General features: G+C 45.7%; 1 long non-coding RNA gene across 1 annotated transcript in view; it reads right to left on the bottom strand.

Annotated features, from left to right (window-relative positions):
* Nucleotides 1–10,011: 10,011 nt before the first annotated feature.
* The window catches only part of LOC144755374 (uncharacterized), a 35,509-nt gene continuing 18,677 nt past the window's right edge, over nt 10,012–26,843 (bottom strand). Inside the window, exon 2 of the long non-coding RNA XR_013594884.1 lies at nt 10,012–10,376. This is a non-coding gene — a long non-coding RNA (uncharacterized LOC144755374). The remainder of the gene's footprint in view (nt 10,377–26,843) is intronic.

Here is a 26,843-nt window from a genome sequence, read left to right as displayed (position 1 = left end):
CTATGTCTGGGGCCGTTCTCTTAACAAAGGCCATAACCAATCCCCGCTTTATCTTTGTGCCCAAGCCATTCACATTCCAAGTAAGTATTTTTACTGTTTCAGTGTCCTGTGAACTCATGTTACATAGTTGACCTTAGTTTCCTTGTCCACATTTTCATGCCACTTAACATGCCACTTTACATCACTGTTGTTGGTTTTCATGTGTGACATCGACATAGAAAACTTCAAAAGTATCACAATTGTTATTGTTCTCGGGAATTCTTTTTGGTCAACTTCGTCACTGTCATTTGCCTCCAGTGACATCACTCTATCTGTCCCCATATATATCACTGAAGTCAATTGCCCCAAGTGGTTTCAGCTCTTTCAGTTTTCGTTTGTGACATTAATCCAGATATGTCCTTATGTAACGTCACTGATGTCCGCTTCTATGCATGATATCGCTAATTTTTGTATTGCCTCTGATGACCTTACAATTGATTGCTGGTTTTCTCGAATAGCATCAACATTCAACTATATATTATTTTGTATCTCTGCTGCCAGTTTCCTTGTGTGATATCACTGATGTCAAATCGACCATGTAACATCACTGCTGGTAGTTCATTAATGTGGCATCATCACTTGCTCTTGGCTGCTTCATGAGATGTTATCACTGTTCCATACACCACCACTTCGTGTTGGTACGTCTTTCCTTGCTTTCTCACTTTTGTGCTGCATTTGCTCAGAAATGCCCCACTGCTTGGTCCAGGTTGCTCTCTCTTCCACCTTCCCAGCTCATAATTACATGTGCACGTATGCACTTTTTCTCACTTTTACTTTTTTCTACTGATGCTGAACAATATCGGCAAAACTACCAGTTGCGGCTGACATGTTTTGGGGGGGTGGCCCTTATGGGAAGGTGAGGGGCTACTCGGAGGGTGGGAGTTAATTTAACAATTAAAAAAAAAAAAGACGTAACTTTCCGCCGGCCAGGTCCCGCGTCTTCTCGCCTGCTCCTCCTGCTCTCCTGCCTCTGGCGGGAACAGAAGTAAGCAGCCAGGCTCCCTCCCCTAAACCAATCACAACGTTTCAGCGTTGTGATTGGTGGGGACGCCGTCCAGTCACGCACGGCCTTACGGGAAGGTCATGTTCTCCATGCAGGCTGCATAGATAAGATCAGAGTGTGCATGACTGGTTTGAGCGGCCTCAGGAGTGGGCACACCCCCTCCAGCCCGCACCCAAATATAAAACTTAGAGTTATTACCATTTTATGTTTCTGCTTCTCCCACTGTGAGAAAGCAGTGGGGCGACGCTCCTCCACCCTAGTGGGGGAGCTGCCCCTGATAGCAGAGGGCATGAAGAAACTCCCTCCTCCACATGCACCTCAGTGCCGAAGCGTTCTTGAATACTCTTCCGAAAAGACCTGGCCCAAAGCTGTGCCTCTTACGAGAAATTACTGGGATTCGTTTACTTTAGGACAGTTAAAATGAATAAAATCACATTTTGGGGCATCTACTACTTCCTCTCAAAACTGTGGGCTTCCGCCGGCCAGGTGGGTCACCTTGAGAGGACTGATTCTGTGTGAAAATCCGTTGAGGGGTCCGTCCTGATGCACCCTCAATCAGCAGTTTCGGTCACTTCTTGGTTAAGTGGCAGTGAATGGACCACCTGCTTCTGCCAGCTTGAGACTTTTATTCCCAATCTAAAATTGTTGTTTATTTCCCCTGCACTCGCTGTAAGAGTAGTTCAGACGAGGGCTACAGCAGTTTTGAACCTGCGCGCCGTCCTCCCGTCTGCCTCAGCACGACTGACGACTGGCAACTGGATTTACATGTCGGCATCGGCTCCTGAAGCATAACATTATCCACTGCATGAGATAACGGGTGGGTTTGAGGCCGCTCCATTTGCACACCGACACCTCTACGCAATGTCAGAGACGGGTTAACGGCTCGCCTGGGAAATCTGGCATGTTGCTCCATGAATATTTCAGGCCCTAAAAATTAACATGTCAGTGTTTACAAGTGTATTTAATGTGTCGTGTCTGCAGCAGACCAAGAACGGTATTCAATGTAGCAGAAAACGTGTGCTAGAGCAACCATTACCAGGGCTGGGTTCGGAAAAAAACTGGAGTGATACCAATTTTTAAGGGCTGCCTGTCCTTAAAAAATATATTCGCAATTGTGGGCTCAAACATTAGTACATGGTTTTGAGACTCGCTTTTTGGAAGGGAATGCCCCTTCCAAATAGCGAGTTGCCAAAACCTTTTTAGCGAGTCACAAATCAATTGCGGCTCGCTAAATGGGCTTTGTACATGGCCCATGCTGTTTTTGCGTGCGCAAACGGGTTCGCAAACTAGTTTGCGAATGTAAAAAGGGGTCATACATCTGGCCCTTTATGTATTATTGGGCATCCACAGGAGTACCAAATCAGTCAGTCAGACGTGCAATTAGGCGGAGTTCACTTTGCAGAATTTAAAATACCCAGAACACGTTTCACTTTTTCGCGCATGACTGTGTCATGGTATCGTGCCCATTGCCTGAACGGGCATGATGAGTAATGGTGATTAAGGTTTCATATAGCAGCTATATACATGCACGTTGTATACCCACATTAGTAGCACTTCTGTACCTTCTCTTATTATCAGAGCATAAGGCCTTCTGTTTTCTGCCCTTTTGAAATTCTGTGTAATGAGACTTGAAATTTGTTACACAGTGCATGATACTGTCTGATGCTGACAATTCTGCCTCTATCGTCAGACACAGGCACGGTGAAGGATTTGAGGGATTTGTTTTTTTTTATGTACCAGCTGTCTGTAGATTGTGACATTGGATGTCTATTTTATGTTTTTACTTAGCCTTGAAAAAGTTGCAGGTTCATATACCCACTGTAGCGACGAAACACGTGTTGGCTGGCTAACAACTTGTACCAATAAAAAGGAAAAAGAAGAAAAGAAACGAAGAACCTCAATACTATGTTTGTTTTGTGATTAAGTGGACTCACGTATGCTACTGCTGTCATTTCTTTGAAAAAGAGAAACGTATGCCGGGGATTGCAAATTCTTGTATTTGCAGCTCGGGCCACAAGTTGTGGGGAGGCCGGGGGTTCTCTCCACCCTACATTACCGTTGAATTAATACAGTTCTATATTTAGATATTCAGTGGCATCACCCTTATAGCGCCAGTTTCCCTAACATTATACCACCGACCATTTGTTTCACTTTGCAGAATGCCTGGGCGGGGTACTAGACCTCGAGTGGAAGTAAGTCTTGATGGCACACAGTTAATGATCAGACCGTTTTGCTGTTCTCTGAAGTATACATGATTATGTGCAGTATGTGTACCTGAAGTACGCTACACTTGAAAAATATGTTAATAATGGTTTCCTGAGCACCCTCTTGTGTCACATTGTGAGAAAATAGTAATTTCTGGTATATGTACATTTATTTCATTGAGTAATTTGAACGTTTCTTTACATCCCACTCTGCTCAGTTTGTGTGTGTATTGATGCAGACGTGCTGAGCGTAATATTCTATTTATCAGCATTGTTGAGTGTGGCAAGGGGCCATGACTGTCAGCTCCAGCAGAGGGGCTTTTAGAATACCTAAGAGTCCGGAGCAAGGGCATTGGGGCAAGATGAAGAGCTTGAGCTGTATTCCTGTAAAGATACTTGAGGAGATCTGAGGGCTCGCAAGACTGGCCTAAAGGCCTTTACAGTATGACTGAGGCTGATGCGGACATGGGCTTCTGATGGTTAGGTAACTGTCAATGGGTTTGAGAGCTGATGTATGTGAGATGAGGGTTGAGTGAGGGCGTCTGTGAAAAGACTAAGGCCAAGTGGGGAGGGTGCAGGTGAGCTCAGTCTGAGCAACATCGGTCCATCAGTTGATGGCAATGGAAGCTCATAGGAGGACTTCAGTTCCAGCTGATCGACTCTGATGGTCCAATGTTGGTTGCCAATGTCTGAGGGGTGGATGAGTGTGGCTCAGGACTGGCAGAGGATCTCTGTGTGGCTGAAGTCTAGCTTGGGGTGGGCTGTCTGTTTTTTGGGGCCATATCTGTGGTGGCTGGCTGGGGTACTGTGAGGGTAACATTAGGGACCTTGAAAGTCTGCAGACGATCAGTGACCACTTAAGAATTGCCAAATAGGTTCCGTAGCCGGTCCCCATCCTCACACCGGGCTATAGCCGCTGTTAGGGTGCGAGACCCCCTACAGTAGGTCAGTACCGAAGACTTGGCATTCAGCTGCCCATTGTATGTCTATTCTGTCTGTGAGGTAAGCTTGATTGACTGCTGACCATACTGTACCAGTTGTATCTGTGAGGGGAGTTGGCACTGCTGCTGCCGCCTCTGCTGTACTGGCTCTGTTTGAGGGAAATCATGTGTTGTGTTTAGCAGTGCTTAATATATTTAAAGAATGATAGCTAATGCATTCTATGTGTGTCATGGGATTCCAAGTTGCCTGCGAAACTCAAGAGTCCGAGGCTGACAGTTCATGCCAGTCTGCCTAGGGTCGGTTTTGTGTACCTTCCCTTAAGAAATATAGGCTATTAACCACTTGTCCATGTGGTTTCAAAGCCTGCGACCAGGATGGGATGCCTATTTAAAGAGCACAAAGGTACAGACCTCTCTGAGTTCGCTTCGCCGCAGCGATCTGGCCGGGCTGCATCCAACAGCCGTTCCAGCTCATGCAGGCAATGCCGTGAGGAGGCAATCGAGGCCGCATCACCAAGCCTGCATTAGTAGGGCTCTCGGTTCTATGGTATTTCTATTTTTGTCATTTCCGTCTGTATTTATCCATATTTTTTTTGTGCCAATTTTACCTGTATTTATCCACATTTTTTTTTTAGGTTTTGTGGAAAAACGAAGCTGAAATGTGTATATTTCTTCATTTATTTAACCAGCTAATGTGCACTCATGCCTGACCGCCTGGCCCGTTTCAATGTTATGTACTCACTTTGGTGGTAAAATATGCACTTGTAAGAACATATGTACATTTTAGTATCAAGGTTGTGCAAATCTACTGCTGTTTAAGCTTCTTACTTAAAATTCCAATTTTTTTTTAATCCCCTTGCCTGTCAATCCGCACAGTTATTGACCTGGCAGTCATGATTGACAGCATTTAGATTCACACAAAAACAACCCAATTTCCGTTTTTATCCACATAAAAAAAAAAAATACAGACAGGAAAATAAATGGTTTTCTGTCTGTATTTATCTGTAAAAATCAGTAAAAACGGAGCCTTATGCTTTAGCAATGCGTAAATGGCCCTTCTTTAAAGACTTTCACTGAGGTTTGCCGAACCAGATTATCGACGTGCTTAAGTGCTGGGTAGATTTATAAAGGAAAAAACAATTTATTAAAGAACCGGCGCAGCTTCACTGCGCGTGCAAGCCTTGCAGTAAGAATTTCATCGAGCTGCCGCTGTGTGCCGAATTTGAAGGACTGCCTCTGGGTGCTGCTGTGTGTACGGCGTGCCAAGAGAAACACCGCTGCTGGGGGCATCCTCGCTGCAAGGCGCAAAGGGAAACGAAAAAGAAACATTGGCGCATTTTTTTTCCACGCTGCTCCTAGCCGGGCAGTACAACAAAAGGGTGCATCTTTTCAAGTCTCTCAGAGTACAGCACTACAATAATTGTAAAATAAAGGTAACTCATGTTTGGGGCTGGAAGAGCGCTGCTGAATGAAGGTGCTGGAGCCATTTTGTGGTCAGTGTATATTAGCATATTTCAGAAGATATGGATGAGCAGTGTTACGAGGAACAATGGACAACGAACGGGGACTAAACATTGCATTACGGTAGACAACAAAGAGGGCTAAGGAACCCGAGTTGGTGAACAGTCCATCATCATAGAAAGGGGATAACCATTCTTCTGAAAGTTCTTAGTAGGGAGTGCACAGGAATATGAACCATTGACCATGTTGACTACTTTTTTTGTTTTCTTTTATTTTGTTCAGAAAGACAAGCGTTCTGCATTGTGGCTTTGTATATATTTGTTGGATTACCACAACATGGCAATGCAAACAGTAGCTGCTCCTCCCAAGATTAACCACGAAAGAAGTAGGTTGCCTAATAAGAATACAACAGACTCAACCTCCGCAAAGACTTGGCGGTAGGAGGGAGTTCTTACATAAAACTTACAGGATAAAGTTGGGATCCAGATCAATTAAAAATACCTTACTTCCCTGCACCATGTATATTAGAGGTGGACACCCACGATAAAATAGATAGGGATCCGCTAATACCCTCATGAATGCCCCAGACCGGTTAGGCTATACATTGCGGGCAGAAACATATTGGGAATGTGAATGTTGGACTAGAGTCATTACTCTCTAAAGGTCGATCACTGATTTTCTTTTTAGTGTACCTAAGTCATCCCTTCTAAAGGTGATAACTGAGGAACCGTAAAGTATATTTAATTGATCTGATCTCAGGAATAAAAAGCAGCTGAGGTCTTTCCTGGGTCTTGCAAAGCATTTCTCCAAATTTGTTGAGCCCTTTTCCGACAAGGCTCATGTGTTGCATATTTTGGTGAAATGGAGGACAAGGTATGAGTGGTCAGAGGATTGTCAATTAGCATTTGACACTATTAAGGACGGCAATATTGAAGGCCAACGTTTTGGTATTGTTTTACCCCGTAAAGAGGTCCATTGTTGTGACAGACACTAGTTATGGTTTAGGTGCTGTGTTGATGCATGGGCATGAGGGAAAGGAAAGGGGTGTCGCGTTCGCATCACAAATGTTAAAGGGTGCAGAAGGTTCTTATTCAGTTATTGAGAAAGAGGCTTTAGTGTGTTGGTGTGGGGTGCAGTGCTACAGGGCATTCATGTGGGAAACTCACTTTGAACATCATCCACTTATTGATTTATTTACCAGAAAGGTAGCAGTATAAGCCACACCTACCATAGCAAAGTGGTTATACAGGAATATACTTTCAGTGTCCAGTATGTTCCAAGTCACAAAAATGTGAATGCAGATTGCTTGTCTCGTTTGCCGTTGGAGGGTGATAATGTGTAGTAATGAAGATGATTGATCTCTCATGTAAGAGAGCCATATGGAAGGAGGAATGCTCGAATGAGTTGGCTAATGATGCAAACTTAAAATTACTAATTTACAAGACAAGTTACCCACTTGGGAGAGACTGACTCAGGAGGAAAAGGAAGGACTATGTGACTACTTGCCAGTGTGGGATGCGTTTTATATGGTGGAAAGAATAGTCAGGAGATGTGACAAATTAGTTGCACCTCTTACACTGTGCCACAGATTTTTTGAGCGTTTGCATCAAGGATACAGGTGTATTTCAGCAATGAAAAGACTCAAAATGATTTCTGGTGGCCAGGGATGGACAAACAGATTGAGGGGTGTGTGCGGAATTGTGAACCGTACAACGACAAAACTCACAAAGTGTCAGAAACGCCCATTACTGCTGTGAAGTTTCCGGAGAGGCCTTATGAGACAGTTGCGATGGAAATTTGTGGACCTTTTGAGTGTTTGGGTGTGTAGGTAGTAGGTTTCCCCTAGTCCTAATAGACTATTGCTCAAAATGGCCGGAGGTAGCATTTGTCAGACATCAAATGTCGCAATGTTATAGCATTTTGTGAGGAAACTTCCGGAGTGAAGGATGTCCAGAAGTAGTGGTGTCAGACAACAGGCCACTTAAATAATTTCTCAAATAGGAATTAAGCATCACAAATCCACAGTATATAGTCGTGCCAATATGATTTAGTCCAGAGGTTTAACTGACTTTTGGGAGAGTCTATCCAATTAGCTTTGGGAAAGGGTTTAAGTTGGAAAATAGAAGTAAGAAACATGTATGGAGTTACAGAAAACTCCTCATTCTGTCACGTTACAGACTCCATTTTATTTGTTGAAACGAATAGTGGTGTGCATGGTTATTGCTCCAGCATGGCTGAATAGAACAAATGCGGTTAACCATTCTTTGAAATTGAGAGTGAAACAAGATCAAGAGAAATATACCCACAAACATAACACAGTTTAAGAGGTAAAGTGTTCAAAAAGGGAGAATAGGTTTGAGTGCGAATTGGAACTGGGGTCAGAAAGGGTGACTCGAAATGGTCTAATCCAAAAAGAGTGTTGGATGTGCATGGCGATGTTGTGTGTGTGGAAGGTGGCTAATGATGGAACAATCAAAAAGTCAATAAGTGTCCTGAGGTCGAAATTGAAATGTAGAACAAGGGCAAAGAATCTTTCCAAGGTAAAAACCTGGCATTAAGTCTGGCATTGAAGAAAAAGAGAGATACATTGTTCGCATCAAGGTTATGCCTAAAAAAAGTCCTTAAGTAACACATGATGTAATTGCACTTTAGATGTAAAATATATGCCATAGTATTTTTGTAAATATCTTAATAGCCTGTAGCAGATCTTGTTGACACCAAGAGACTCTTGGATTGGAATGCAATATATTTCTGGATCTGCATGGTGTTCTTTTTGTAGTGAAGATATATATATATATATATATATATATATAGTTTTGTTTTAGGAAGGAAAATGTTGTGTTTATCAATGCTTCATATATTTAAAGAATGCCTGCATTCTATGTATGTCATGAGATTTTAGGTTGCCTGGAGAACTTAACACCACTTTGGAACATCATTCACCCTTCCCCACGACACCGGCCTGGATTGTATAAACATGTTGCATTCTGGGGGTTGTGGTGCGCAGACACAAGCCGCACCGCAACAGGTGAGCGGAATCGCATGGGGGAGGAGCGGAGTGGCGCCATTATCAACGAGTGGCTGGCAGGCTCTTCGAGACTTTGTTGTCAGGTGTTGGGCGCTGAGGAAGGCCAATCCGCCGAAATGCGTTCGCCGCCACCAGACTGTCATTATTTTAATAAAGCCCCTCCTTACACTTCCCCTCGTGGCTGTTGCTTCTTTCTTCTGTTGAGGAGAGATTTACCTGCATGTTTCCCCGCGCACAGCCAGAGGCGCGTTGCAGCAAGCCCCTGTCGTCAAGGGTCCGGACTTCTCTGGTCAGCTTCACGGCTTCTTGCTTCAGTTCCAGCTATGGATCCGTCCGGAACCCGTCCCTCTCGCATGGTGATTAGGGTGGTTGAGGTCGAAATACCTCTCTCTGGGCACCATGCCCCTGCTCTCATTTTCACCCAGCCTGACGGACTGACAGTTTGAGGGGGCCCAAGGAGCGACTTTGTTTCAATGGAATAACCCGAATCAGCCTATTAAACCCAGCTGCTGTTTCCTCACCTCCGACTTATTACACCACTTTGGAACATCATTCACCCTTCCCCACCACACCGGCCTGGATTGTATAAACATGTTGCATTCTAGGGGTTGTGGTGCGCAGACACAAGCCGCACCACAACAGGTGAGCGGAATCGCATGGGGAGGAGCGGAGTGGCGCCATTATCAACGAGTGGCTGGCAGGCTCTTCGAGACTTTGTTGTCAGGTGTTGTGCGCTGAGGAAGGCCAATGCGCCGAAATACATTCGCCGCCACCAGACTGTCATTATTTTAATAAAGCCCCGCCTTACACTTCCCCTCGTGGCTGCTGCTTCTTTCTTCTGTTGAGGAGAGATTTACCTGCATATATATATATATATAGTTTTGTTTTAGGAAGGAAAATGTTGTGTTTATCAATGCTTCATATATTTAAAGAATGCCTGCATTCTATGTATGTCATGAGATTTTAGGTTGCCTGGAGAACTAAAGATTCCGAGGCTGACACTGAAGTCAGTTGTTTGTACCTATTAACCACTTGCCCTTGTGGTCTCAATAGCGTGCTCTGCACTTGCCATTCAGTACATGTTTGTGTGGTAAGGAGGCTTGCATTGCTTTGTGCTGTTCATGCCTTGTCAGTGTGCGCATGCAGTGAAGTTCCCAATGCCATCTCTGCCTGTGTTGTGAACAGTGTTGGACACACATTACCTTTAATATGTGCAGCACAGGTGAAGGGTCGTGTACCACTGAACATCATGTTACCTTTGAGTTGAGCCCCGCAAGCCCCTTACCATCTGCTATATTCAATATTAATCACCAATCATAAAAGCATTTTAGGAGGTTATGTTACTTGGGGAGTTTTGGACTTGTATTTATTTTTTTTAATCTGGAGGTGGGGAACTGCATGAAATCATGTCAAGACCACTGCACTAAAGCCAGACGCCTGGTCGTGGGGCATACACTGTTTACATCAGAGGAGCCACACGAAACTGCTTGCAGCTGCACTCAGTGAGGCAGTGAATTAAAAGAATGTCCCTGTAAAGATACTAGGAGATAACATGCACACGAGAATCTTCTTTATTCCTGTTAGCGACAGAAAATACCGATGCCATTTTCGTGCATATCGTTCGGTTCCAGGGCCCCTCTGGTAATAGCAGCACTGGCCAGGATGCTCATTTCCGGTTTGCCTCTTGTCCTCTGTGTTTCCTGCAAGAGAAACGGATGTGGTTACGTTTGCACACCTCCTTTTGTAACTTCGCCCCTACACTAGACTTCTCATCCTTGCTGGCTTAGATTTGGGATGTTCTGGCTGTTTCTGTACAGTTGTTCTGTGTACCACGGACTTGCCCCCAATGCCCCAGGAGGGGTTGGGAGCAGTGTACCATATATAAGATTTGTTTCTTTGCCATTGCGAGAGTACAGTTCACAGTGCAATGAAGGCTGTGAATTTTCTTTCACGTGTACAAGTTAACAAGAGTGTCAAGGATGACGACCGTGTCTGCCCAGTGAGTTGGTAAATATACAGGCATTTTCCGAAACAATAATAGTGGCAAGATACATATTAATAAAATATACATATCACGTACACCATAGTAGAGTTGTTCATAACATTTGGCATATATTGTTTTCAGGAATATCTACAGGGTATGTACAGAGGGTTATTCCTATTAGTGATTTTTGGAGGAGAGTTTCTTAAACAATAACGTACCTGTGATTTATATAAATATCCATATGCTCAGGTAGGTGAGTTGAAAACGTTTTTTTATTATTAAAGAACAGCAACTGGTTTAGAAGTAAAATACATAGTGCTGAAATTGGATTTCAGAAGGAAAATCTTGCTGATAAAGAAGAGTGTCTTGATTTGAGGGATCAGGAAACAGAAAAAGCTTTAGGGAGTAAGGAGGCATCCACATTAAAGGCATACCAAATATTACATTCAGGGGATTAGTGTTTTTCTCAGTGGAGAGATTTTTGAGAATGGTCTTTGTATTTTTTGGGTAGGAGGTTTTTTATCAAGTAAGGCAGTTATTGGGACGCATAGAGTGCGGCACTAGCGTATAGGTATCTGCATATAGCAGGAGTGTGCTACAATAAGGAATGAGCGAAAATATGTTCAGTAGTTACACAGACTCAGATAAGGCGATGCATAAGGTGGGGTGACTGGTTCATTTTGGGGCTTACTTCGGTTCATTCGGCAGCGATTAGGAGACCTGCATCCGTTCCAACTGTAAGCAGTCACACAGAGGTGTAGCTAGAGCTTCTGGCGCCCAGGGCTATCCCTCAGATTGCCGCCCATGGCCAGTAGCAGGGGGCGGGGGTGTGTGAAAAATGGACGGCGAGCAGCTGGGTGGATTGGCAGGGTTTAAGTTACGACACCACTCTCTACTCCACTGCAGGTGAAAGAAAAGGTCAGAGCGGAGTTCGCTGTGTGTGTCCACCCACTATTTTCACAGAGTGAATGCCGTCCACCCTGCCAAGAAGTTGGGCCACACAGAAATATGCTGAACTTGTCCAGGTGTCATTTTCAGACTCCTGGAAAAGTTACACTGATTTTGAGATCCTCCACTGGCTTCTTGTGAGGCATAAAAGACCCTAGTGATTATACACCGTTCTATCTACTCTTTCTCTCCTCTTTGTATCAGGTATACACTTTAATAATACGCCCTATATTAACTTTGCACACTACAAATAACAATTTGCTGAATGTCTTCAGGAATAAAATAGCTTCATTTTGGGAGAGGGCCTTTTAATTTGCATTGGCTAGAGAATGACCTTCCCCTATTGTGCATAAAAAAAACCTTAAGACTGTTGTATGTAATCTGTATTTTGTAATTTTTATCTATAATTCTCTATGATTTTCCTTGTTTTTATTACAGTTTTTTCCAATTATGTTGTTCTATAGTGCCAAGAATCCAAGGTGTACATGCTTTTATTAATAAACCATAGCATTACATCAAATGTGAACTGAGCTCTCGGAGAGCTGTCAGCTGCTATTTGCTTTCCCAATTTTCCGCTCACAGTTTTGAACTGAGCACAAAGAGGACTGTGAACAGTTCACAGCCCACTGAGTGCTCAGTTGACAATTGCAATATGTGTGTTGAAAGAGCTATGGGCTGTTCTCCGGTTTCCCAGTGCTCAGACTGAGAACTGAGAAGTAGGTGAACTGTGATCTTCCTCACTTCTCTGAGGCCTGGAGCATATGGAGGGCCACAAAGTGCTTCTAGATACCCAATCCTCTTTATTTTCACTGCCTCTCATCCCTGACTAAGAATGAGGAGAAAATTCCCCCCAACCTCCCATTTGGCAAAGTGGTGGAAGTTGAACAAACTGCTGCACATACACTTTGACAATATGGGGTGGCTAGTACATACTCTTATACCTTTAGAAGGTAGGATCCCCCCTTAGCTACGCCAATGTGCTGGACTACCTATTGTTTTTGTAGTAGTAACTTGCACTTGGAATTTGAGAATACCGAAAAGTAGTAAATGAATTAAAAAGTGTAAACTTATTTAAAAGTGTATGCTACCTTTGTGAATCAGAGTGTAAGATATACTTTAAAAGTAAATTTACACTTGGGTTTTGTGAATAGCCAAAAATTAGTAATCTTGCTCAAAAGTGTACATTTCTCAAAAGTATAAATTACTCAAAAGTGTACATTTCTCAAAAGTATAAATTACTCAAAAGTGTAGAGTCCCCAGGCCCTTCAATTTGAAGGAGACATGTAAGTCACACTTTTGGAGTAAATTTACATTTGGATTTTTGTGAATAGACAAAGTAGTAAACAGACTTACACAAAAGTGTACATTACTCAAAACTGTAAGCTACCTTTGCGAATCAGGCCCTACGTGATCAAAAACAGGGATTTCTACAAAAATAAAACAAAAGAAACAATCTACAGACCAAAAATCCTTTTCGAAACAATTATGTTTTGCTCTAACCATATCCAACCACAAAAAAAGAATTAAAACTCAAAAGCATTGAATTAACACTGTTAGAAAACCACATCCGCCCACCACTCCAGCAAGCTGTGTGTCCATATGGTCTGCCTTCCGACCCCTGAATATGGAAGCCCTTTGTAAGATTTTAATAATCATCAATGCGTGCTTAAGTCTTATAGAAGCTGAGTCAGGCACCCTAGTCAGAACATATTCAAACCAGTTTCTACCATTTCACCTTGAAATCCTACCCTCATCTCTAGCAGAAGGCTCCTTCCAGAATGTTCTGGAGTCAGGTTACTTCACTTGTGAAGAAACCAAACTTAGAGACCCAGGAAATAATAAATTAGGCGCGCTTCTGGGCTGTATCTCTGGCTCACCCCTCGCTCGCATACTACCCACCCCCCACACGTACCCCCTTTCTCCCTCGACAAGTAACTCCAAGAAAGAGTGTCTATGTAACGAAGCCTCCACTCCACAGCTTTGCTGAAACAACGATGCAGCTGTGCTGTTCATATAGCCCTCCGCGTTACTGGTGTTGCCTTGTTGTTCCCCATGGCCCTGCTTTACATAAATCTTAGCAGGGGTACAAGTACACCCTCCTGATCCTCAACAAAATTTCCACTTCCTACTTAAACACGCTCCTCCTTCTCTTCCGGGCGCCCACCCCTTCAACCAGTGTCCCCCACACAGCTCTGCTGCAGACTGTGATAACGTATTACACGGGTTGCCCAACAAAACCCCTTGTGCATTGTTCTCTTGGTCCCGGACTGTCACAAACAAACTTTTGCCACACCTGTGTGTACAATAGATTAGCGAAGCGGTACCTCAGGTTCCTAACTCAAGCTTTAAAAAGGTTATTGCATTCATGGCAACAACGCTCGGTAAATTCAAAGGGCAGGGACTAAACACACCTAAGACAGCTTGGATAGCAGCCCCCGAATGTGTGCAACGTTTTCTCACCAATACACTTTTGAAAAAAGTTTACAGTTGCGAACTTAAAGACCTGTTACAGTACGTCACTTTTAAAATGTAATATTGATTTAAAAAAAGCTACTCTGGTGCACACGTCTCTGAAAACCAGGGCCCTCTCCTACGCTGATATCTGCAGCAAGTAACCAGCAAGGCCTCCTACATCCGTACAGCTCCTATGCATCCAGCGCTCACACGCCACTCCCTACCGCTATTGTATTACTGGCCCCTTCTCTCTTCCCTCGAGCTACCTTGCAGCCTTGGCCCCTACATCATTACCTAGAAGCATCTGATCAGTCATCCCTGGTTCACCATTCCCTGCACCTCCTGTGCCACATCCTACTGCTCCTGTACTGCCAGTGTTCCTATATATTACCTGCAGCTCCTGCATAGCCAGAGCTCCTACCAGAGACTCTACATCTCATTTGCAGCCAGCACTCCTACACCATCCCCTACAGGCCCTACACGGACAGCCATCACCATCCCCTACTGCTCCCACACAGGCAGCAAGTAGCTTCCCCTACTGCTCATACACAGACAGACATCAGGATCCCCTACAGCTCCTACATAGACAGACATCACCATCCCCTATAGCTCCTACACAGACATCGCCACCCCCTACTGCTCCTACACAAACACCATCCCCTACACCGACAGGCATCACCATCCCCAACAGCTCCTACACAAACACCATCACTAGCCCCTACAGCTCCTAAACTGACAACCGTCACCATTGCCTACTGCTCCTACACATACATCGCCACCCCCTAGTGATCCTTCACAGACAGCCATCACTATCCTACTACTGCTCCTACACAGGCAGTCATCACCGTCCCTTACAGCTCTTAATCAAACTGCTGTCCTACGCCGTTCCTTGCATTTCCTGTAGAACCACCCCCTACACTTTGCCCTAGAGCACCTATGCAGCCACTGTTCCTAAGCTGTTGTTTTGCATTTCCCATGCAAACTGTGCCTCTACAGCACCATGGAACCAGAGCCACTACAGATCCTACACAAGCAGCCCTATTCCCTAGATCTGGTGTCCAGAAAGTGCTCCTAGTTGCTACTAATCCTGCACTGCCAGTGCCCCAACACAACTCCCTTGCAGTCTAAGCCAGCCTCCGCCCCTACAGCATTACCTGCAGTGCCAGAGTGCCCGCGCGATGCAGTTGTATACCTGGACTGAGTGACAATGAGCTCCTATTCTTATCTCAGGGGCTGGGCGGGCAGCAATGTGAATCAATATCTCATATTTCTCCCTGCACTGGTGAGTGGCAAACGTCTGAGCAGGAAATGGCACACCGTTTTGTCTGGCTGGACTCCTGTGACCTCACTAAGTGCGCGTAGCGTAGCACCCCAACCTAGTATTCATTCAGCTGTGGACAACTCCACATTAAGTGTATAAAGCTGACCTCCACTCTGGAGAGAGAGCGCGCGTGGTGGTGTGCATCACAGTGTAGCCATGCTGCAGCACGGGGCTGGCCAAAAATGAACCCCAGGGCCGTCATTGGTAGCGCTTTACGCTCGCTGCAAGATTGACGGCCCTGAGACCCATATACACAGTACGCCGTGCGGCACGGGCACGGCACCACACCACCACTATGTTAGGTGGTGCAGCATTTGCTTGCAAGCAGGTACGCTTGCACTTTACAGTAAAACGTGTGGTGTACTGGCTGTTCGGTGGGACACCAGTGCCACGCAGCTGCCGCTGGCCGCCCCCATAATAGTGCCGCCTGGGGCGGACCGCCCCCCAACCCCCCCAGCTACGCTACTGCAGTCACAAAGAGGGGCGTAGCTTGGGCAGTATGATTAAGGGGACGTGGGCTTCAGATTTTAGAACAATCACGCTGGGACATCTTGTTAAAACACATTATATGAGAGCCAGACATGAGGTGGGCTTAAGGGGCAGTCGAAAGAGAGGAGTGCTGATTGTTAGGGGTACTTAAAACACAATATTTTTCAAACTAATCAACAATTTTAAGGCCTTCAATACATAGATGAGACAGAGTTTGTGTGTTTTGTCAGTTAGGACATGTAAAACTCTCATGTGAAATCCAACTGATACTTCACATTACCCGACTGACAGCACTTGTACACAACTGCTTGCTACAGAATACATTTCCTAGGGGGGCACATACACCCCCCTGGAGCTACGCCCCTGGTCACAAAGTGTATGCCTTTGAGGAAAAACATTTACAATGAGAATGTAAGCTGGATAAATCCTTATTTAGGTGCTCTGCGAGACATGCTGTGTTGGAGTATACATTTGAAGCCACGCCCTCTCCGCCCATATTTTTTATTTTCTTGTTTCATTGCCCTTCGTAAATGCTGGCTTCTGATTTGTGAATCGGCTTGATAGTCACTCCTTAGTGCCGCCTTATTTTCCTTTTCCTTCGTTTCTCTAACTGGAGGCATGACATGCACTGCTTCAGCTGATATTTAATGATGTTCCATTATATCGCAGCATGCTGCACACTTTTAGTAATGTATTTATTATAATTACAGTGTGGTCCGCTTTAACTATAGCGGCCGCACTTTTTAGGTTGAGGACTCGTCGCACTGCTGTAAGCAGTGGGCGGAGCTCCTAAGATTTTATGTTTCTTGGTGTAGGGGGCTTGAACCCGCCCCTCTTCTCCATTGGCTGGCCTCGTAAATGCTGGCCAGCCATTGGAGGAGAGGGGCGTCACTCCCTTTAAGCCCCGTCTCTTTCGATTCGGGTGCGTGTTTTTTGCATTCTTTCACCCTGTGACGTCATCCGTCACTCAGAACGCCAAAAACACGCCCCCGATTCCGAAATTTTCGGAGCTTTGCGGGCGCCATTTTGCTGCTCGGTAAAACCTGGAGAGCCTCGCCTACCGAGGACATGAGGTAACTATCCTTTGTCTTGACTCTGCAACCCTGTTTGTGCCGTTTTTCGTGCCCCTGCCCCCCTGTTTGTGCCGTTTTTCTTCTCCGAGTCCCCCCGAATATTCTCCTTTGCCGGTGTTTACCTTGTAATTGCCTGTGGTAGTTTTCCTACATTTGCCCTTCATGCCCCTCCTGCCTTTGCCATTTGTTTCCCTCTTCACTCTCGCTGGTGACGAAGAGTACATTTCACTTCCCCGGGGTGAGGAAGCCCCACCATTCCTCTCCTTCCTTCTGCCGGTATTTACCCCCGGTATTTACCCTGTATTTCCCCGTCACCCCCGCCCCCTCCCTCTGCGGTGACGCTGTATCATGTGCATGTTTTAGTCCCCATGGTTCAGTGAGGCCCGCTCGCCCCGGGCTCAGTCAGCTGCTCCGTCCTCGGTGCCCCAACATCTCCGCTGCCCGCTGCTCCCTGGACCCCGCTCCCTCGGTCTCTCCTCAGACTCCGATGGCATGCTGGCTCTGGCGCAGCTCCATGTCCCCAGCCTCGGCGCCTGCATCTTTCTTCTGCCCGGATCTCTGCTCTTGGCTCTGGGGGGCAGGTGAGATCCCAGCCCTGGACGGCGGCACAACCTCCCAGGCAGACAGGCACGCGGGACTGACTGCTTTCCAAACCCCAGAGGAGTCCTCGGTGCAGTGAACTGCCTGTGAGACCAGTCACCCGAAGCGAGCAGCAGCCGTCCCCGCTCAGAGCCCCCACCCCGGCCGCCCACCCCGATGCTCAGAGCGGCCACCACAGCCCCCTGCGCCCACCCCGTGGCTCAGAGTGCCCACCCCATCCCCCTGCCGCTCACACCGCGGCTCAGAGCGCCCACCCTAGCCCCATGCCGCCCACACCGCGGCTCCTGCCCACAGTCTCGGCAACAATTACTACAACACGTTTGGACTTGGACATATTTCGAAGTTCCTGCTTCTCTCCTTCATATTCAGCCCATGCCCTTAACCGCCACAGATACACACACCGCCCTATCAGAGTTTTCAAAGGCAGCAGTTTATTCATTACGTACTACGTTTCAAACGTATATTTGTGCAGTAAAAATATTTCCACTGCACTTTCACAAGTTCAATGTGCGTGGGAATTGAAGGGGCCGAATTCCATACTATCTTTTTTACTGCTGAATACGTTACTGTACTTTTGTCTTAAAACTACATTTTCAACTACAATGTTTCAGGCGCTTGTGCAGTATGCAGGTTGGCTTCCAAGCAGGGCTGAGTTTGCTTTACCACATTCCGATGCCGGTAAAATGGTTACCTTTCAGCATATACATACAAGGTGCAAGAGCGTGGAGCATTCTGCACGCTAAAGCCGCCTGTGGCGCAGATAAACCGTTTTAAAACGTCTATTTTCTTACGGGTCAGATGTCATGAGGTTTTATTAGCAGAAAAATGCCTTCATTTCAAACTTTTTAGAAGTCGGACTTTTCCTCACAGTTATACTCCCTTGTGGTTTTACCTTCCTCAGAGCTTGCTTCCCCCACTTTGGCTACGTGAAAACAAATGTTTATACTGGGCGTCCTGGTTTGTACATTCGCAAAATAATCGAGCGCTGTTGCAGTAAACACTTGAACAAAGCTTCGGTTTTGGCTCTTGAATAACAAAGCCATCGCTTTCCTACATTTTCCAGCACACCTGTGGTTTCTGTGAAAGAGTTAGTGATATTCCAACTTTGTCACCACCCGACCCTATCAGTTGTAAATAAGATGTGTTGATAATATTGAAATAGAACTAGGTTTACCAACCTCAGAAAAATGTAAGTTTGAGTTGGTCTTGTCAGAATTTGATCTTGTGATCTGCAGGTGGCATCTGAAAGCTTTTACCTTAGTGAGCCATTTGAGAGGAAAACAGTGTATTTATGAGGGAGGCGTGCAGTGCTTAATTTGAGCCGGTGTTTCCGAACACTTAATTGTCAGCTCCCTGGCTGTGCTTGCTCCCCTGCCCCCTGGCTGTGCTTGCTTCCCTGCCCCCTGGCTGTGCTTGCTTCCCCGCCCCTGGCTGTGCTTGCTTCCCTGCCCCCTGGCTATGCTTGCTTCCCTGCCCCCTGGCTGTGCTTGCTTCCCTGCCACCTGGCTGTGCTTGCTTCCCTGCCCCCTGGCTATGCTTGCTTCCCTGCCCAATGGCTGTGCTTGCTTCCCTGCCACCTGGCTGTGCTTTATCCCCCGCTCCCTGGTTCCCCTGCCCCTGGCTGTGCTTGCTTCCCTGCCTCCTGGCTGTGCTTGCTTACCTGCCCCCTGGCTGTGCTTGCTCCCCTGCCCCCTGGCTGTGCTTGCTCCCCTGCCCCCTGGCTGTGCTTGCTCCCCTGCCCCCTGGCTGTGCTTGCTTCCCTGCCCCCTGGCTGTGCTTGCTCTCCTGTGTGTGTATGTGGCTCTGGGTGTCTGTGTGGCTCTGGGTGTGTGTGTGTGGCTCTGTGTGTGTGTGTGTGGCTCTGTGTGTGTGTGTGTGTGTGGCTCTGTGTGTGTGTGTGTGTCTCTCTGGTGGCTCCCTGTGTGTGTGTGTGCCTCTGTGTGTGTGTGTGTGTGTGTGTTTGTGTTATTCTTTGTGTGTGTGTGGTGCTGTGTGTGTGTGTGTGGCTCTTTGTGTGTGTGTGTGTGTGTGTGTGTGTGTGTGTGTGTGGCTGTGTGTGTGTGTGTGGCTGTGTGTGTGTGGCTGTGTGTGTGGCGCTGTGTGTGTGTGTGGCTCTGTGTGTGTGTCTGTGACTGTGTGGGTGGCTCTGTATGTGTGGCTCTGTGTGGGTGTAAATGCAATAGGTCATGCATTTGCAAGCTATTGGCACTTTAAATGACAATGCCATTTATTTAACGATTAAGCTATTGGCAATGTAAATGACAATGCCATTTATTTATGATTTTAAAAAACATAAAAAAAATGTCATGAGCAATGCCAATAGCTCTACCTTTAATAATCCCGAGACCATTGCATTGTAAATGCTTGTTCACAATGGGGTCGTATGCAGCGCTTGCAGGACGGGACGTATTTGCTCGGCACCGACAGTTCTGAAAACCAGGTACTGAGACTGGTCTCTATGAGGCTCCCCATTTGTACCCTCACCATCAGGAAAAAAGAATCTCAACTCTGCAGCAGTATCACTGCACTTCAAAGAGACTCGTTTTAGCACTTTCACAATCTCACCATTTCAGAATGGAAGCATTTTCAATATGCTCTACGAATAGGGTGACCAACCGTCCGTAAATTTCACGGACAATCCGTAATTTTCACCCTCTGTCCGTTGTCCGTGACAACATCTTTAACGGACGCCATTTGTCCGTAATTTTGCTGATTTTTGTATGACAGCCAATAATTGTGTGGTTTTCACTCGTGAATGATTGCCCAAGAGGTTGTGTGTAGAACCTAGGATTGACTTGAAAGCCTTCAGCCAATCCTAGTGCACCAGGCGCCACTCAGGACTGTTTTCATTGGCACCGATGCTTCGGGGCTAATGAGAACAGCTTTAGGGCACCACCCTTATATTACTTTAGTAGTGCAGAAGCACGCTTTCAGTTTTGTTTGTAGGGTCCGACTCCTGCATGTTTGGAAGAGTGACCTCGTTTGTCCGCAGACTCTCTCAGCCCCAGTTTTTGGACCATATTGACAGCCATGGTCTTAATCGTTGCCCTTTGCAAAGAACTTCTCAAGTGGTCGGTAAATTTAATAAATGTGCTTTCTACCATTCACTTAGGTGTGTGTGCGTTTATTTCCAGTTCATCGAAGTTTGTCTGCTGTTTTCACAATTTCCCCTAGTGTGCTCGTTCCTAGGCTCTCTCTAGCTTTCTCTCGCCCTTTAACCCTTCAAACTACGCCTCATTCTTTAGATAAGAGGAATGCTTGTTAACGAGGTGAGGGGCTACTGGGCCGAAGTTGATGACTTCAGTCACTGTCTTCCCCAATTACAAGGAGTCACGAGTTACTGGGTCTGACTCCAAAGTCAGGTAAATCATGCTTGCTATTGAATTACCAAGTTCAATTTTACATGCGTGTCCCGATTCGAGGCCTTGTGCCGCACATTCAACAGAAGTCGGCCGGCGCTCCAGGCAGAGAGTAGAGAATGATTCTTTGGACATTGAAGTGATTAGTTCCCACCGCTAGCAACAAAACAATATCACTTTTTTGAGCTTTGTAACTATTTATTTAAGGACGGAAATCGGAAAGCAGAGCAAGTTCCATGTTTAGTAAGTTTTTTCCGCCACTCGTTTCGGTTACGAGCTGCAATTATGCAGAAGTACAACAATAAAGGGTCTTCTAGCACCATCGGCCAAGTGATGGGTTTTTTATAATCACTCACCTTCACCGATAGACGTTACTTCAGGTTAAACATGCCTCGGGGATCTTTCTTCAGAGGAAGGAGGAAAGGACTAGACTCGCTGCTCTCTGTGAGCAGGAGAGGCAGTTACAACTCCATTTAGAAAACGCCCAAAAGCCATCCCTGGGTATTTAGATGCTACAGTGCATATAGAAAGACCCTTCGCTTCCAGTGAAATAAGAGCTCCAGGACATGGTGCAGTTTTTGGACCATTAAAAGTAAAATGCTTACTAATATTTCAAAGTTAAGAGTGGATAGATTCAGCCGAAGTTTTGTACCAGGCTTAAAACGTATTATCTGAAGACAGGTTTGTATTTGCCACATTTTTAGTGCCAAATTAATTTATTAGCCAACTTACGCAAGTTGGTGTTGTGCCAAAGCTTACAAAGGCAATAGCCTATAATACATTGTTGCAGTAAGTGCGCTTCATGGCCGATAGAACAGTTGTTCAAAATGATAATTCTAAGGAGTATTTACTCGTCATTTAATCACTGATAATGGAGAGCCCAGCTGATTTTTAGGTGATTTATTTAAGTTGATGTTCAGCCTTTTTTCCACTCAACCCTTTAATTTGATTTTGTAGGAGTATTATTAATCCTCAGGACTGCTGGACCACGAATGTATGTACCTCGAAGAGCCACAGATACATGTAATGCAAGAGACTATGGATGCATGTAATGTAAGGAGGCCACTGGTGCATACATTTTGATTTACCACTGATGCATGTACTGCTTAAGGCCACTGCTAGAGGTCCAAGATGGGACTACGGATGCTGCATGCACCCAGCACCCCTTCTTTGCTTGGAACATGTTTTACTCAGAATGAATCAAGTGATGCAAATGCAGTGAGTTGCAGTTTTTAGATAACAGCCCATATGAAAAGTGAAACTGCAAGTCCCAGAATACATTTTCACACTGCTGGCTAAAAAAGTCAGTTTTGGATAAACCTATCACACTGGTTTCCTTTTTTAATGCAAGTATAGCCACTAAGACATCTCTCCTAACTGGGGGATCATTTTGTTTGATTGAGATCTTAATTGTCAATTTGGTGACTTGTGTTTACGTTATGTTTAACCCATGTAAGGTGACCCCAATAGCAACCATCTGCTCTCTGTTAGGTCTAGTGCAATATGCAATTCTGACTTTTATGTCCTGTGCCTAGCCATGTATATACACTCTACCATCATACTGTGAGTAGGGTGACCAACTGGCATTGGTGCAAATTCAGGACGGTGAGTGTAAAAATTCAGGACAAAGGGTCAAAATTCAGGACACAAATTCAGGACAGGAGGTCAAAATTCAGGACAAAACTTCAGGATAATTGGATACGTTTTACAGACACATCAGAGGTCGCGCAATGGTATTTAAGTAAGCCCAGCCATATCCAAACATATTCAACCATTTGCAAACCTATCCATCATGTATCCTTCCATCTTTCATTTCACTCATCCATCCCTTCATTCATCCTTTCACTCATCCATCCATTATCCATCCATCCTTTCACCCTACCCATCTGTACACTCATCCATCCACTCTTCTACCCATCCATCCATTCATTCACTCATCCATCCAGCCATTTACCCTTTCACCCATCCAGCCATCCTTTCACTTAATGGAGAAGTGTGGCTCAATGGTTAGAGCGGCAGACCCTGATGCAGAGATCTAGCCCGGAACCAGGGTTCAATTCTCCGCCTCGGCGGGTCTTGGGCTCAAAATTCCACGGACCTGATAATTCTCGCCTCGGTACCTATTCCAATCATGGAGTCCCACTCTGCAACTCTGGGCAATAGCTTGCTTAATCTCCACAACGGCCCCCACAACGCTAAGGATGCCTGGCCTCCACCTTGGGGGTGCCAAGGAGTGGACACCTCAGAGGGAAAGCCAGGATGGGTTCCACAGCGGTATTCGTACAAGCGTCTTGAGACCCTTGCGGGTGAGTAGTGCGCTATACAAGTATCAATTTACATTTTTACATTTACTTACTATCCATCCACCCAGTCACTCATCCATTCACCCTTTCAGTCATCCATCCTCCCTTTCTCTCTCCATCGACCCCTTCACTTTGCAATCCTTCCTTCCATCCATCCACTCACCCACCCATCTACTCATCCACTCATGAATCCATCCATTGACCCTATCACTCATCCATCCTTTCTCTCATCCATTTATCCTTTCACTCCTTCACTCATCTATTCATCCTTTTGTCCATCCACCTTCCTTTTCACTCACTCATCCATCCTTACATCCACCCTTTCGCTCATCTGCCCATCCATTCACCCTTGCACTTATCAGTTCATCAATCCATCCATCATTTCACTCATCCATCCACCCACTCACTCACTCACTCATCATCCACCTTGTCACTCATCCATCCTTTCACTCATCCATCCACCCTTTTACCCATCCAGCTACCCTTCCAACCATACATCCAGCTATTTACCTTTTCCACTCACTCATCTATCCATCCATCCATCCTCTCATTATCCATCTATTCAATCTTTCATTCATCCATTTACCCTTTCACTACTTCATCCAGCCATCCATCCATCCCTTCACTTGCTCACTCGCCCACCTTTTCATATTAATTTTGAGCTGAGCCTTTTTGAGAAGAGACCCATCTAGAACTTCACCCTTGCTGCAGGAGCCATTCCAGGACTGGGACAGAAGCCACCGAGGGCGGAGACAGGATCCACCACAGGGGGGGACAGGAGCCACCACAGGTGGGATCGGGGGGGCAGGAGCCACCACATGGGGGGCCAGAAGCCACCCAGGGCAGAGACAGGATCCACCACAGGGGAGGACAGGACAGGACAGGAGTCACCACATGGGGGGACAGGAGTCATCACTGGCTGGGGGGGCAGGAGCCATCACAGGAGGGGGAACAGGATCCACCAGGGTGGGCATGCAGTATTCTAGTATCATCTTAGTCTCTTCCAGGGTGGGGTAGGGCTCCTCACCCCCTCATGGACAAGACAACGATAAGACAGGCTCTCTTTCCAAAATGTTAGTTTTGCCCACCCCCCTCCCCCCCACCAAACACTGATGTACAGTACTTAAAGGAGATACTCGAAGAGAACTGATTTAACTGATAGTCCTCGATACTTTGTTAATCAGTGTGGGTGCGATTGTATCTATTATTTTTTTTCTTACATTATAGACTGCATGTTTGAAGAACAGAGGTTTACTTACAATTTAGTGACAGTAATTACGCTCACGTGCTGCCTCGGTTTAATCAGGGCCGGTTCTAGGATGTTTGGGGCCCTGGGGAGAAATGGAATGTGTCAAGCCCCTTTAAATTGTGGAGACATGCCGCATTCAGGGCTGTTTGCATCAGAATAGGATGCCCCAGCTCCTGCAGCTTCCCCCCACCCCCTCTCAGTCACCTTCAAGCACCTTTAACAGCTCATCAAAGGCTGAAGGTGTCAGGGTTGCCACCCCGCTATGCCCTTCCAGTGCTGCCAGGTATCTGAGCGTTTGTACTGCTGTCTGCCTCTGAGTGTTACACCCGACCTCAGCATCGGAGTCAAGAAGGGAGGTGGGGGCAAGCTGTGCCGGCTTCAGGGAGTTGCAACCGGTGCCCTGTTAAAATTACGGACAAATGGCGTCCGTTAAAAGATCCTTCATGGACAACGGACAGACGGCCGAAATGACGGACTGTCCGTGAAATTTACGGACGGTTGGTCACCCTAACTGTGAGAGAGAAAAAGACATCGGAAGTAGGTGAAAGAATTTCCATGAGTTCATATTTGAAACCGTTTTGAGACCATTAGATAGCACAAAAGGGATAATTTCAGAAACATCTCATTGCAGGGATGTAACTGCTATTTTCAGCTCTTTATACAGTGTCACTCAAAATGTCACAACCTGAAAGCTTGGCAGCTGTGGGTTTGTCGTTGCTCAAGTGGGTGTCATTTCTGATATTTATAGGTTTACCTTGTCTTCATTGCTTGATTTTCCTCGCTAGAATGTGTCACTCATAGTTGTTGAATGTCACTCATAATTTCACTGAGATTATGAAAATGTCACACATAAGCAATCAGAAACCTTGGCAGCTATGCAGAAACACATTTTTTTACTGTCTGCATTTCTGCACCCAATAAAGCTAAAATCTGGAGAACAATATCCCATCTAACATGAAATGGGGCCCTTAGTCTTCCTGAGAGCAGGAGCAAAATATCATATCCAGATCACAGCGTGTTATTCGGTACATGGTGTTTATGATTCAGGAAACCTCATCAAAGGTTTTTTCGTCTCTAAAGGTGAAGATGTTGAGCCTAGCAGTGAATAAATGATGCTTGCTCATCCGACCTTGGTTTGTCCTTTAAAAGCTATTGAGCGGATGATAGTTTGTCTGGATTGAAAAACAATATATGAAAAAAACTGTTTCGGTGGGCACCACTCGGCTCTAGTAGAATTCCCTGCCACTTGGATGTGGTTGGGCGAAAATATTTGATGCCGTTTTGCAGATCTGTAACTGAAGGAGTCTCAACTGACTTTCTTACCTGTTCTATCACTTTTTCACCTATTTCACCTGTCTTCCACCTCTCTTATAACCCCTTGTCTGTCTCTTTCGCAGCAGTTTTATATCAGGTTCATACCTCTCCCCTTTCCTCCTTCCTCTCCCCAGATGTTTTTTCCAACCACTCTCAATTGTCTCCCTTCTGTCATTTGTACTTTCTCACCTGTCTACTACCCCACCCTTTCAGCGGTCTTTATAACCTCTCTTTATCGCACCTCTCTCACATCTGTCTCTCCTCTCGTCCTATCTCTCTTCGCATCTGCCTCTATGTAGATCACAACTCTCATACTATCATCCCATATCGCCACTTTCCCGTCTGTCTCTGATTCTTGGCTGTCTCTTTGTCCCCTTTCTATGTGCAAATCACCTACCGCTGTCACCTGCCTCATTCTTTTTCACGTCTATATTTCACTAACATCTGTCGCCATTCTCTTATGTTTTTAATCCCTCTCTCTATCAAACCCCTATCTTTGTCTCTCACCTGTCTCTCTTTAGTGTACTCTTCATGCTCTTCCTTCCTTATTTTCCCCTCATAGTTTTTCTCTTTTACCCATTTCTCCCCCTCTGCTGTACTTCTTATTACCTTCACACGCTCATGGGGTGGAGGAGTGACAGAGACTAACTTTTACTAGGGTTGGTTCCACTTTCAGAAATAAGTCATTGTTTTGCAAGTGTGTAGCTTAGCTTACACCCTGCTGCTGGTTAGAACTTTCATTTCAAATGATGTAGGTGAGAGGTACAGAAAGTAAACAAGGCTCATTGGAGCTTTGTATCACTCCTGTTTCTGACACCACCCTTACTTCACTGAGACCAGGGGGCCACCGTTGCACCCATAAATTATGCCCATGGCAAAATCTTGAAAGTTCAAGAACCCTTCTGAGGGAAATTCTATGTCAAGGGACCGGCGCTCCAATATTCCAAGTATTGTGGGTAGGAGTGCTGCTCTCGTGGCTATTTCCTTCAACAACATCACAGTTTTATCATTTAGGTCGGATGCAAGTCAAATAAGGTTGCGTTTCTGGTTGAGAACTGTGGGCAAAGACAGTC

The sequence above is a fragment of the Lissotriton helveticus genome, chromosome 5_1 (genome assembly GCF_964261635.1).
Source record: "Lissotriton helveticus chromosome 5_1, aLisHel1.1, whole genome shotgun sequence".
Classification (NCBI taxonomy): Eukaryota; Metazoa; Chordata; class Amphibia; order Caudata; family Salamandridae; genus Lissotriton; species Lissotriton helveticus.
Note: the sequence above shows the minus strand (reverse complement) of the source record. Positions and strands in the feature narration are given on the sequence as shown.